An 8,969-nucleotide genomic window follows, 5' to 3' on the forward strand; every position below is an offset into this window, starting at 1 on the left:
AAACATGTTGCCTTCTCCTCTCTCCTTTCACTTCATCTTTCTTCTTCTCAGTTGTTGTACAATACTTCCTCTGTTTCTATTTATGTGATATAATTTGACTAGTTAGAATATTTAAGAAAGAAAGAAAGACTTTGAAACTCGTGGTCTAAACCAAATCATAAATTTTTGTGTGTTTGTAAATCATTTCATATAGGGTAAAAAGGAAAATTTTGAGTTAAATTATTTCTAATTATAGAGATGTATTATTCCTTTTTTGACAGATTAAAAAGAAAAGGGTATTACATAAATTGAGATAGAGGAAGTAATATTTTTCAAATTTATATCAATTGAAGTACAATGCTTTAAAGAAATGAGTCTTCAATTTCAAATATGAAAAGTGACTTTAAATCAGGTGAGTTGTAGAAAAAAGCTTGAAAACATTGGCAAATCACCGTTGTTGTAAGATGGGTTGTCAGATTTGCCGTTGTTTTTTTTTGGACAAATTGATTATTATGTTTCAAATTTTAGCTCACTTACACTAGATTTGGGTGTTGAATGGTATGTTGAATTATTAAAACGCGAGAACAACTATGTCTCAGCAAAAACTTCTTAGGCTAAAAAGACTGAAGTTCTAGCAAAAAATCACTGAACTTAGATATATGAGCCTTAAGTTTATATAAAAATTATTGAATTTTAAAATATGTTCCTTCGAAAAAAGGATATATGTTCCTTTAAGTTCATTCAAAAATATCGGATGCGTGCTTTTAAATTATGTAAATTTAAGTTTTGGCAAGTCAAACTTCAGACCTGAATAGTTAAACGTTAAATACCGCATGTCTAAAATTAATTTACCTGTTGAACTTCAAATTCAACGTGCCTCGGTGCCTGAAGTTGATTTAGGAGGAATGAATTTACGAAAAGGTAAAAACTCTAAATGTTAACTTATATAGGGGTCTGTGCTTTTTCTCTTTTAAAAAGGTACATATGCTAGCCAGCATATCGTCAATGCATCAACCATACGTATCTTATTATCCCAGCTTCCCTAAATGAGCACGTAGAGTTGCCTTTTTGTATTATTACGAACTACGATGTAAGAAGACACATGAATGCACGTTCTTCTTTAACAACTTCCAAAGCTTTGATGTTCTATGTTCTTTTTTTTTTTTTTAATATTTATTTTCCTTTTATATTTTCAGTTATACAGTTACAGTATGTTATAAATATTTTTTAGAATTTACTATTCATCTGTTCTTTTTAATATTGCACTCTTTCTTAATTTGTTTCAAAAGAATGAAGCCCTTTTTAATATGAAAAACTCATTAACTTCAAATTTTATCCTTAATGTCATATAAAAAATTAAAAATGATATGACCTGTTGTATTGGACAAAATTCGTAGACTCCAAATGGGCGTATTAAGTGACGACACATGGCTAGAGTAACGGGTCAGATCTGAGTCAGACAGCCCGAGGCTCCGGGCATGACCCTGGAGGAGTGGCGTGACATCTCGCTTCCGGAGACTAAAGAGTGTAAAGGCTCCGCGGGGAGGAGGGAGGGGGTTCGTTTTATCGCACCATTTACACGAATTTCAACGTTCATTAGAGAAAGACCTCAAATCTTCATCGGGCCTTAAATGAGCTTTATTACCCTTTTTATTATTCATTATTGCTATAACATTAATATTTGGTAATAAAGGGAGGCACGATTCATGGAATGTGTACCCTATAGTTCAAGTATAAATAGGGATTCTCATTTAATTGTAAGATCATTTGAAATCTAATAGAAAACAAGTACTTTTAAGCAATTTCTTTATTCTTGTTCTTGATTGTTCTCAAGAAGGCTTCGACGCTTAGCCTGCTCGGATACTCTAGCTCATCGCTTCGTCAAGGCTTAGGTTATTTAATTTGAATTTCTTTAGTGTTCTTTATAATTATCTTGCTTAATCTTGTATATTATTTCGCTATTTTGGTCATATTGATCCACGTATTCATAACCACCTGTACAAATTTAACTGTACCGATTTACGGGTAAACACCTGTTTAAGATTACAAGTTCTTATAAATCTTTTATTATGTCCCAAAGAGTCCGTCTATTTTCTTTTAAACTGTTCTCTTTACAAGCATAATTTCTATCTACTACTCTAAGATCCAAAAATATTATAGTTATAATTAAAAATTAAACGAAATTATATGAATGCATGAGGTCGCACTTCACCCAATTCGATCACTTGGGATGAAGGAAACTTGGGAATCAGATGCAGGGGTAATTCCAACCAACTGTTGAGATGTTTATGGGGGTTGCTCACTTCAAGCTATTAATGCTCAACGTTGTTTTAGACAGTTTGTTACTCTTTCAATCTCATTTTAACTGTCCTTTTAGCTCTAAAAATTTATCTCAAAATAATTGTCACTTTAGAAATTTAATAAATTTATCCCAAATAATTGTTACTTTAGGAATTCAATACTAAAGTTGGTTATTATTTCCAACTTTACCCTTAGAATTAAAGAAGAATGCACATTATTTAAGAAGAAATAGTCAATCTAATTTTATTAAATAATTAAAAATAACTTAATAAACTATACCTTGTATTTATTATTTTCTTAGTGAATGTAAAATTAGCTAAAACACTAGTTAAAATGGAACAGAGGGAGTACTTAATATTTATTGTCATTTAGTCTCTAAGGAGGGGTTTTGTTGACAATAAAATAGTGTCCATGTTCAAAAATGAACAAAGCACCAACTCTGCAAGTTTGTAGCTTTTCTCTAACTAGTTTGGTACAAGAGATAAGAATATATAATCCCGGGATTAAATTTGAGATGGATTTATCCCACGTTTGATTGGGATAAAATGATGGTATCACTAATACGGGGATTAGTTATCTTGGGATTGTAGTGTTATTTTATTCCTGTGGGAGATTGGAATAAATAATCCCAGGATAACTTATATCCTGGGATAACTTGTTTCTAACCAAACGACCCCTAAATGGATAAAGGCACCATCAAAGACGAGGTGCTGCGGATGGAGCTGCTCCTTTCCTTAATCAGATGTCTCAGGTTCTAGCCCTGAGTATGGAAAAATAGGGAGCACTTCCCCATATAGACCCTACACAGCATGAATTCGGATATAGTCGAGCTTCAATGCGGGAACTGAATATCGGTGTGGAACTGAAAAAAAAAAAAGAAGAAATACTTACAGGCTTATGGTGTTTTCTTTTGTCTGATATCTTTTATATTCAATACCAAAACAAATGTGGACTAAAAATGTCAAGGCCAACATAGAAGCTAGAAATAGCACGTCTATACTAATCGAGCTAACCAAAGCCTCAGAAATATTGTCAAATATTGTTGTACTCCATAAAATAAAATGGATGGAGTAACCTAAAAAATGCACGGAATATTCCAAGAGCGCGGCAAGAACTGTAGAGAGAAAATAACTCTGTGCGCCGCCCAATTGGTCTTTCTACTACACAGCACATATTGACTCACTAGGGAGCCGTAGCAGCAGTCAAAATTTACTCAGAGAAGCCCATCCACACACCTGGCTTCATTGCTATAAGTTCCCCAATATTTTTAATAAATATTTATTCGCACAGAATATTTATAAAACAACAACAATAATAATATATTCGGTGTGTAGTCTCATGGATGAGATCTGAGGAGGGTAGTATCTATGCAGATCTTACTCCTACCTTTGTGAGGCAGAAGGTTATTTCTAGTAGACCCTTGTCGCAAAATAAGTGTAATCAAAACAGGATTAAAAGGAGAGTAACAACATCAAAATATCCAGATGAACAGAGCAAATGAGGCAACAGGTGGTTAAAAAAAAAAAAAAAATGAAGAATAAGATACTAAGTGCCTACTAACTAATACTACTAAGTAAGGAGAAGATGAGAAGAGGATACTAGTCCCCTGTCTCTCCTATGTAAAAGTACTACTCCCTCCGTTTTAATATATGTGAACCCATTTGACTGGATACGGAATTTAAGAAAGAAGAGAAGACTTTTAAACTTGTGGTACTAAATGAGTCACATATATTTTGTGTGGCTATAAATCATTGCATAAAGGTAAAGTGTTTCCAAATATAGAAAGAGATCATTCTTTTTGGCACGGACTAATAAGGAGATAGGTTCACATAAATTGAAATAGAGGGAGTATAACACTTGGCTACCTACCCTTCTACTCTCATTCTCGACCTCCATACCTTCCTATTTAGGGTCATTTCTTCAGTAAGCTGAAGATGTGTCATATATTATATAATCATCTCCCAAGTTCTTTTTCGGCCAACTACCTCTACCTCTCCTAAAATCTGCAATAACTATCCTCTCACACCTCCATACTGGTGCATCCGAGCACCTCCTCTTCACATGCCCAAATCATCTCAACCTTGCTTCCTTCATCTTGTCCACCACAGAGGTCACTCCCCATATCCATTTGGTCATCCTCATCTTCGCTACCTTAATTTTCTTGACTGACCATCACTATGCCCCATACAACAATGTAGTTCTAATCACCACTCTGTAGAATGTTACACCCCGTGGTTTTGTACATTGAGATTCGCCATGTGTTAGTGATTCTAGTCTTGGATTCGGGGGGTCATCAAGGTTGAATGAGATTAGACGAGTTTATCTTATAGTTATAAGGGGGTAAGTTCATGTTTAGCAGGTATTGGAAGGTTTAAAGGTTGAACAAATCGACGAGAGTATGTTTTCAGGAAAAGTGAGTTTTACGATCAGATATACGGACCGTATAATTTTTACGAACCGTATATCTGGCTGACTCCCACCGTAAATTGATTCCAGAAGGGGTAAGCAACTGCTTGAATTTTACGGTCCAATTATACGGACCGTATAATTTTTACAATCCGTAAAAGTGGACCGTAAATCTGAGTCGTTACCAGTTTTTTTTATGTAATATACTCGATCCTTATTCATTTTAACTCATTTCCAACATTTCCCAAGTCCATTAAAGCTCTAGAACCTTCTCCTAATCGTACCCAACCAAACCCAAGTGAAATCAAAGATCAAGAGGCAACAATCAAGAGATTCAAGTGTTGGGAGGCTCACTAGGGTTTGTAGAGTCCAAGAATTCCCTTATGTTGAAGTTGGGGTTTCACTCAAGTGAAATAATTTGACCCAAAGCTTGCTCGCGTGTGATTAAGGTAAGTTTTCACATCTAATGCATGTTGTTGAGAATGTTTGATGGTTATACAACTTGATTGAGGGAAGAAAGTGAAAGAGGAAGTTCAAATATGGATTTGATGATATTTTGAGTAGCAAAGTAACTTGAGTTATAATTATTAGAATGTTTTGAGCATATTCTTCTTATGAAAGGTAATAATGATGATGGGGAAGTGTTGTATACAAGTGTATAAAGGATTGTGTGGAAGTTGTTGATATAAATTGATTATGAAAATGAGTTTTGGGATTATATTGGATATAATTTGAATAAAAATCTCTTAATCATGATATTGTTGAAGTTGTGGTTGTTGTTTGGGAGTTGATTTGGAATATGGTGGAAGTAGGTAAAATAGGGGAAGTGCTGCCCAACTTCCGCTAGCTTACTCATTAGTCTAGTTTGAACTCATGAGTGTCATGCCCTATTTTGAACGGGTCCAAGATAATTTGCAACTTCCCGGTTATTCTAACTGGTTTAAAAAGGGTTAGAGTCGCCACCTAATTTTTAAGGAAAAGTAGGAAACCTATATGTATCTGTGTGTCTAGCTTCATTTTAGTCCACGAAACCTATGAGATTCTAGATAAGGGTTTTATTTACTCCGAGGGAAAGGTCTTAAGCATCCCTTAGAGCCTGCCCAAAGACATTCCTTAGACTTAGTTTAACTGAACACTAGAGGGGGATTATTTCTCTGTTTATCATTATTATTATCTGTTTTCAAAATGTTATGACTTATGAAAAAACTACACTAGGTGATAATATACTAAATATATACGGTGTATAAAAATGTATTTATATCAAATATCAGGTATTCATAAAGAATGTACAGTAAAAAAGAATATATAAAAAAGTATAAAGAGAATGTACCTCGTAACTATAAAAGTATATCTGTTAGCACAAAGAGTGTACATATATGTTAGTGTAAAGAATGTATAACTATATTAAGAATATACAAAAAAAAAAAAATGTACGACTATGTAAAAATAAATATATCAAGGATATAAAGAATGTACGTCTATGTAATGTGCGTCTATGTATATTAAAAGAATGTATGTATATTAAACATATAAAGAACATATTTCAAGTATAAAAGAGTGTATATCAAATATAAAATGTCTAAAGAATTGTATAACTAGGTATATTAGTGCGTAAAGAATGTAAAAATAATTTACGGATCTTTGTTGGTGTAAAGAGTTTATATAATAAAATTATTAAGAAAAGTGAAATGGATCTGACTTGTTTCTACCGTTTAGTTAAAAAGAATGTTTGTTTAATGAATATCCTATCAAAAGAATAAGGAACAAAAAGTATTGGCAAAAAATAAGTATAAGGAATTATGGATAAAAAATGAGTGAAAATGTGTAATGCCTCTAAAGAATAAAAGATTTGTAAATGGACGACTTAATATTTGCCTAGCGTCAAAATGTGAATTTAACTTAATTAAAAAATGTATTAGTGTACACGAAACAATATAAAATGTAAATTGCATTAAAAGTGTATAAAGAATACAAAATAAAGGATGAACTAGTATTTTTGCCTAAACGCCAAAAGTATGAATTTAATTAATAAAGTATTTATACCAAATCAATTTAATCTATTTATGAAAATATTGACGGCCTAAGTCTTGCCTAAAGCGAATGACAATTTTAAGTTTAACAAATAAGGCGACAAGTAAATAAATGTATCAATCCGTCATTCCAAAAATAAAGTTTTCACTATACGATGAGTTTATGTTTTGTACAGTTATTAAAAAAAACGCGAAAAGTAAATACAAACAGTGATTCGATTAAGTCTTCGGGTTCCTTCCGAGTGTCGTCTTCGGATGTATATCCGGGTACCTATATAAACACTTAGTAAAAGTGTTAGTAAGAGAATAAATAACTATCTAATGAATTAAAGAAATGATAAATAAACTTAAAATAAAAACCCGTCTTTTGTACATGGGAGGCCTTGGAAATCGACGGAAATTTCTTCATCGGCCATTTGGGTTTAGTATTCGCCCAAATGAATTTAAATAAATGCGATAAAAGGATAAAAGTGTCAACCTGGAGTAGTACTTTTCGGGAACAAAACCAACATTTTATTTAGTGAAAGAGATATTAAAACAGTTCTTAACAGTAGAACAAAACCTAAAAACATTTTATTTAGTAAAAGAGAGCACAAGATCACCAACAGTAGTAGCTAAAATAAAGTAATAAAATAGTAAACCAAATCCAAAGGAACACTGGAAAAGTAACATATATACTTGTCGGAAATAGCAAAATAGTGTAACGTCAGCCCAACCAGATCTAAGAGCAATACAGTGGCAAAACAAACAACAAAAACAGAAGTGCAAAGAGATGAGAACGAAAGGGGGAGAAGAAGTGGGGCAGCGGGGGTGTTTTGGAGCGTCGCCTGGTGGTGGAGGTGAAGTCCACCGCCGGCGACGGTGAAGGTGGTGGTCGGCGTTTTTGGAGAGAAGTGAGGAGAGGGAGAAAAATGTTTTTTAGAGAGAGGAAGGACCTTTTCAAAATCTGAAAGTGAGGTGTGTGTGTAAATATGTGTTTCAAAAAATGAGTTCATAAAAAAAAAAATACCCCCTTTCATTCCCTTATAATACAAACTAACCCCTTCTATTGTCCAAAAAATATAAAGTAGCACCCCCTTGTTCCCTCAATGCACATTTTAATTCTTGGGTTATTGTCCAATGGGGATTTTACCCTTTTAACCAACGTATAAAAATATATCAACATATGGATGAAGAACTCAACCCATCACCTCAAATGTTAACTTTTAAAAATATGACGAGACCTTGACTTGATTGAATTTTTGCTCTGCGTTTAAAAATTAATTGCTCCGATTTTTCTGCACTATCGGACTGTACTAAAATATAGTTAATTAATACATGTATAAATAATAACGAAAATATAAAATTTAAATATTAATGTATAAAATGAAAAACTGTACTGCTATAAAATTAAGGAACAATAATTAATTGCACAAAAATGGTAGTATTATGTTGTACATGTGCAAAATGATGATTCTTGAAAAATGACAATAAATTGATAAAATTCCTAAAATAAGGATAATCATTAATAAATTGTGAAAAAATGTAAAAATGTGTAAAAAAAAAATGTATTTCGCGATCTTTAACGAATCAGGACCACCCAAAACGTTAATTTTAAGCACGTCGATCTAAAATTAGGTGTCAACAATGAGGATTTCCAAGACTTGACGTTAGTGTGAATCCTCTTGAATGTAGATTTATGAGCTTGGAAGGAGAAACGTTAAGTAGCTGAGGAGACGAAAAGGTATGTTAAGGCTAACCCTTTCTTTCTAAAGGCATGATTTCCTTTTTGTGAATCCATCTAAGATATCCGTAATGTCCTATTCCTACAAAATGCTAGAAGCTCATGACTTTTAAGGTTCTTAAGAGATTATTGATAAGAGTCCTTCATAATGATAATGATGATGATGGTGGTGGTTATTCCATAATAGAAATCGGGAGTTCACTGACTTTATGTCACCCCGATAGAGTTGTAATGTTTCCTTTGGATACTCATGTATGTCATTGTGTATATAGCTATTTTGTGACACCGAGCTTATATGGCCGGGTATGATATTTATTGCGCGCACACCATTGCAGACGGGTATGGACAACACCGAGCCTTATTGTGGTCAGGTACGAACAATGCCGAGCCTTATACAGCCGGGTATGGGTGATACCGAACCTATATGGTCGGGTATGGTATCATTATATGTATATCTATGAAATGTTTTCTTTAGAGAAGGGTTAATTATGCATGACAATCATCTTAAGTGGTATTATGAGGTATAAATT

The sequence above is a fragment of the Lycium ferocissimum genome, chromosome 7 (genome assembly GCF_029784015.1).
Source record: "Lycium ferocissimum isolate CSIRO_LF1 chromosome 7, AGI_CSIRO_Lferr_CH_V1, whole genome shotgun sequence".
Lineage (NCBI taxonomy): Eukaryota > Viridiplantae > Streptophyta > Magnoliopsida > Solanales > Solanaceae > Lycium > Lycium ferocissimum.